The 6,000-nt window shown below is 39.2% G+C and overlaps 1 protein-coding gene across 1 annotated transcript in view; it reads right to left on the bottom strand.

The window, feature by feature from the left end:
- Positions 1 to 4,538: 4,538 nt before the first annotated feature.
- Positions 4,539 to 6,000, bottom strand: part of nf2a (NF2, moesin-ezrin-radixin like (MERLIN) tumor suppressor a) — a 38,990-nt gene continuing 37,528 nt past the window's right edge. Inside the window, exon 17 of the mRNA XM_027277933.1 lies at positions 4,539 to 4,699. The gene's annotated coding sequence lies outside the window, so the exon portion shown is untranslated. The remainder of the gene's footprint in view (positions 4,700 to 6,000) is intronic.

Below are 6,000 nucleotides of genomic sequence, written 5' to 3'. Positions count from 1 at the left end.
TGCTTCTCTCCCCTCTCCCTCGAATGAGACACACTTTCAGTCACACACACACACACACACACACACACACACACACACACACACACACACACACACACACACACACACACACACACACACACACACACACACACACCAGTCATCTTTTCATCTCTCTTCAACACCTTTCACACCATGCAACACCCCAGCCTTCTTTCTCTCTCTCTCTCTCTCTCTCTCTCTCTCTCTCTCTCTATCCCTCTCTCTGCAACATACTTGTTTCCAGACTGTCTGTTGAGCTGCAATGGTACTGCGGCAGAGTCCACTTAGAAAAAGTCTTCACCTAGAGAGGAGTGTATTACGTAGAAAAAAAATAGAAACCTCTGACATGTCAGCACTGAAGAGGAAGAATAGAGGAGATGCTACAGTGGAATACACTAGAATGCAATAGAAAAGAATAGATGAGGATGCAGGGCTTTTGTAATTATAAAGAGGCTAGTATTAAAATGTGTGTGAAGATTTCAGTTTTTCCATCTTCATGATAAAAATGTCATTTATTTATCTCTAGCTCTACCATAGGTAACCCATGCTGCCTATATTTTACATTCTACAAAGCTTAATTGGTTTCAACTTTGACTTTGTTTGCCGGTGACCTTTAAATGTGCAACCAACAATATGACAACTGCTCGTGATATTGCCTGGAAGTGGTTTATAGTGGAAGTGGCCTGGAAGTGGCTTGACAAGAAGACTGTGACAAATCAAAACAAGATGCAGATGCAGGGCAGGTAGCACTTTACTAGATCTTTGTTCAAACACACAGCTAGACACAGTGGCAACAGCTAGACAGCCAACAAGAGCGAACATATCCAAAAGTGGAGCAGGCGGCTGTGCAAAGGCAAAAACAGGCTGGAATCATAAGCAGGTAGGCTGAATGATGGCTGGGCTATGATAGCTTAGTCCCCCTTAAATCTGACTGGATTCCAGACTTGGTTTTACCTGGCGTAGTGTACGCAAATTGGGGTCACCATTACTTTAGTCCAGAGGGGGACAATAGTATACCTGAAACAGGTTGAAACAAGACAAATGAAGGATAACTTATTCGCTTTAGCAGTTCAGTCACAACAGTAACAGTTGGAGGAGTGAGAGTGATGTTTTCCACTGGTCTCTTTATTAAATTTGGGAGGAATAAGCAGAGAATCTGGACCACTTGGGGACCAGTATATTTAGTTAACTGAGGAATGAGGAACATGTGTGCATGTTGGTGACCTAAACCCAGTGTACACCTTTGTACTGTGCTACAGGTCATGCCATGTGTGAACAGACTACTGAATTCAAGATAAGCACAAAAGAGGAGAATTGATTTAACAATTCCCTTAAATAGTCACAGAACGGTGGTGGGTTACCACCCTGACTTGTGAAGAAGTGGCGACTTGTCCAGGGTGTACCCCACCTCTCGCTCAGTGTCAACTGAGAATGCCTCCGGTCTTCTGCAGCCATGTTAAGGATGAATGGTTATGGAAATCGGATTGATGGATCACAGATCTTACACCTTCTGCAAATGTTATTCAGGTAATTATTCTAATTGCAGGTTTTATAGATTTTATGTGTGTATAGATTTGATGCTGTGGTCCACAATCTTTTATGTGGATTATAGGCTCAGTATACTACAGTTGGTTTTAAGTGTGTGTGTGTGTGTGTGTGTGTGTGTGTCACAGCATGAAAATGTTGACAATAATAATGGGTGTATATTCTTCAAAAGGAACTCTTATTGCGTCTTATTATTTCATCGCTCAATAGCCATCAATCACACACTCTCCTCATCCTGCTGCAAGACACTCCTAATGAACAAATCTGCATTTCACAGAGAAATACCCATCACAGCATTGTGAAAATTATTTTATTGATACAGCTTTTGATCAGATCCATAAATCATTTATTTAATGTCATGCATTAGTGAGTTAAATGTTAAGCAACTTTTGCTGCACTAATGTGACCTGATCAAACAAACATCACTCCCTGCTCTTCCATGATGCTGGATGTCAAATCTCAGTCTCTTGTCGACTGCTTCTCACACACATCTCACACAGACGTGTGAAGCAAATTCACGATCAGAGGATATATTACCTCCCAGAGTAATGGGGCCTCATCATTCTCAGGGACACATTTCTTTGATATGCATTTTTGAAGTGAGGCCTATCCCCTTGTTGCCTGAAGTTTTATGAAGGGAAATATTTATGGCATTAAAAAGGCAGATAGAGCACTCTAGGGTGCCTGTAATTGGTACTGGTGGGTAATCGTTTAGGATAATTTTGTCACTGTACACTGAGGCGCCATTGCCAGGCCTGGGAGTGTCAGACGATTTCCACAGGGATAAAAAAAAAAAAAAGGTCTGGTGTTTTAGAAAATAAACAGGAAGTAAGTTAATGTGGTGCTATAATAAAAATACATTCGGGAGGGGAAAGTAATTGTGAAAAATATGAGAATTCTTGGCTCCAGTGGCCACTTGTCTTCCAACCTAAATGACAAAATAAGTTGATTGCCTTCCAAAAAAACACCTATGTGTTTTCTCAAAACAGTTTATATGTTTTGGTTGGTTAAGCAACTAAATCTCAAAACAGTTTATATGTTTTGGTTGGTTAAGCAACTAAAACTGCTTTCTGTCAGTTGTGGAAAGTTTGTGGTCATGGTTTAAAGTGCGTGTAAAGTGAGAATAAATATGTGTTCTGAGTTTGTCAGACCAAAGAAGAAAGTGTAATTAACCACCCAGTCAAATTTGAATGGTTAAAAAAATCGACAAGTTTATGAAATTAGGTGTCAAAATTGTGTAAAAATGAGCTGGATTCTCAGCTCTGTGAACGGGCTGAAGCCACGCCCACTCGTGGGAGCAGTCAAGCAGTGATTTTGAAGTGATTGAAGCGTGTCAGATGAGTTCAGAAAAATGACATGACTAACTTTGAAACACTCTGAACGAGATAAATGAATCTCTATCTCTCTGCTAGGAGTGCAGGAGTATAATCAGGGTGGCCTCAGTGTGTCATCGAGCCACCCTTTTAGAGCCTCCCAAAAAATCCAAAGTCTTTTCAAATGTTTTCAGCAATTATCTTTAAGATTATTTTGAAATAAAACTTAGAATTGCCTTTACACAGACTTTAAAAGACCATAAGTGCCTGTTGATAGGAAATTGGATGTGAACAGCAGCATTCTATGTAAAAGTCAGAGGGTTTGCTGATCCAACTGTCCTGAACTAATCAATATTGCTATATTAACAATGGATGGAATGACTATGTGTAACGTGAAACGGTTTGCTTGAAGGAATGAACCCACAGACTTATCACTCGACTCTGCAGTAACCCTCGGCTCTCCAAAGTGTTTTAGTGTAGGCAAAACATTCATTCATTCAAGTGTTTAAACACATGTTGAGTGCTGCCATTTTTCTAGTGAGGGCAGTCTCACTCTGCTAGATGTAAAACAATGTAATGCTTTAACACAAGTCTTGAGTACTGATCTTGATCTGTCACTGGTGCATTGAGCAGGTAATCGGGAGCTTATGCTTTTAGGCAGATAACCGTCCTCTCAAGGACACCAGTTGTATAGTGGGTGACCTTCAACGTAATTACTCATATGATTAATCATCCTCGTGTGCACCAGACAGAACAAATGAAATTCTCAATACGTGACTGACGTGAGTCCTTCACTAAATGGCAGCAGATATGACTTGTCTTAACCGGACACATACAGTGCGTCAACGTTAAAACAAGAATGAGCTCTTGTACATTCACTGTGCCGCCTTTAAGCAGTCAATGAAAAGTTAAATACACCTCAAAGCTGCATCTGTCATGCTGATAGCTGCACTTTAGCATCTTCTAATGGCATCATTGAGCTTTCTGCACACATCTTAGGGTGCAAAAATAATCTTGACATGTTTGTTTTTTTCATGATCTAAGTGGATTTGGCAGTCTCCTCCTTACTTGTTACAAGTGTAAAGAAAGCCACTCACATTGTGGAAAATATTATTCCAACAGATGGTAACAGAAACAACTGCTGAGAGGTTTTTAAATGCCAGTTTAGAGGGTGTCTCATGTTTCCAGGAGACTAATTAGCAATTCTGAGTTACCCATATGCTAATTCTGCTTTTTAAATCAGACAAACATTTCCACATTTAGCCAAATATTGTGTGATTTTTGCTTTTAAATGTGTACCTATGAAATACCAAAGAAGTATAAGGGGGAGTACAGTATAAGGGAAATAAATATTAATAAGAAAGATATTCTGCATTGCAGAGCGACAGTCGTGAAGTGATAGTGTTGCATGAAAATTACGATAATAAAACTTTGTTAGGATTGTGTTGAATTGTGCTTTGCCTCCTCAACACAGGTCAACTCCGGAGTGTGAAATAGACACAGTGATTGACATCTCCCCCCCAAAAATTCAAATCCATACAGTATCTCCCTACATACAGTATATTTTCTTTATTTATATATTTTTGGAAAATAAACATGCAGTATTTTTCGCTTGTTTTGAGAAGGAAGCACAGAAGGACACACAAGGACATTTCAAGCCTGAAGTTGATTACAGAAAAGTCTTTTGAAGTGAGGGATCTTCGTTAGCGAGAGGCTGTACGTTTCAGTGGAAGCTGCAGAAAGAGGTGGGTTTCACAGAACTTATGTAAGTCTCCCAGATGGCGATGGCTGCATTCGATCGATGGCAGAGAGGAAAGATTCTGGAAACAAAGTGGACAAGGCGTTTTATGACGAGAGTTGTCTTTTATTGCCACGGTGAAAAGAACTGTTAATGTATAATTTTAATATTTAGATGTCTTCTTCAATCTCCTCACAAGGTTATAAAGAGGACATCTGCATAATCATGTTTATCCTCACAAATCCACAAGCACAGGCACATTCACACACACTGTCAAGAGAGTAAAATTTATCACACCAGATCTGACTTCACTCACTGTTAAAACACTGTTCATCCAACTGTAAAAGCCGGACACCTCTTGTTACGCCCCTTAGGCTTTTTCTTTTTCACCACACATTCTCATTCATCTCACCTTGTTTATTTTTCCACTAGTTCTGAGGGTAATGGAAACAGGCAGGAGAGTCGATCGTAGAAGATCCCAATGAAATGACCCCTGCAGAACAAGCCAGTGTATCAACTCCCAAACCGACCAGCCCTCGGTATTGATAGCCCCCAAATGAAATTGCTTCCCAATTAAATTCACTCACGTTAAAAATAAATAAATAAATGCGAGCTAATACTGTTCCTTTCGGCAGCCTCACACAGACCAGAGGGTGGCAAATGGCAATTTCATCCAATTTACTTTTTCTTCTTTTCTTGACTTTTTTTTTAATGAAAGGCTTGTTGAAATGATTGGCTTATTGGCATCTGTGAGCATGAATACAAGAAGCTATTTCCAGGGGGACAGAAACAAAGGACACATTAAACAAAATGTGTAATGTGTATTAATGATGCAATTAAAGTTGCAGAAATGTGCCCTTTTATAAATGCAGTTTGTAATCATGTTTGCAGCCATCTTTCATGAAATCATGGAACGATGGCCTTTTGCTCCATCTTATTTACATCTTCTGTTTTTGTCTGTGCTAATGTTTTGGGAAAAATATCTACTAAAATAAATCTCATGTATTTGTAAATTATATTCATTGTTTTCTAGCGTGACATCAACATATCTCATGGTGACAAAATATAAAAACATACAAGCATATTACCCGTGTTTTGCACGGGTAATATGCTATTGGCAGAAATTACCAAACATAACTTGTTGCAGTCAGCGATTCTCTCACATGTGTGGCCCTGAAATAAGAGTGAGACATTAATCAAATTAGCAAATTTTGTTTGTGCAGTCATAAATCACAGCAGCAATCAGCAGCGCTGATGAATACACAAAATTAAAACAAATATCAAATGGGAACTGTCTCAACCACAAATGTGAGTGTGAGGAATAATTAGTGATTTTTCTAGAGCCATTAAAAGCCTTATTATTATATACCCAAATATATTGCC

This window comes from Larimichthys crocea, chromosome III (genome assembly GCF_000972845.2).
Source record: "Larimichthys crocea isolate SSNF chromosome III, L_crocea_2.0, whole genome shotgun sequence".
Lineage (NCBI taxonomy): Eukaryota > Metazoa > Chordata > Actinopteri > Sciaenidae > Larimichthys > Larimichthys crocea.
The sequence above is the reverse complement of the archived record's forward strand: the minus strand, read 5'-3'. Positions and strand labels throughout refer to the sequence as shown.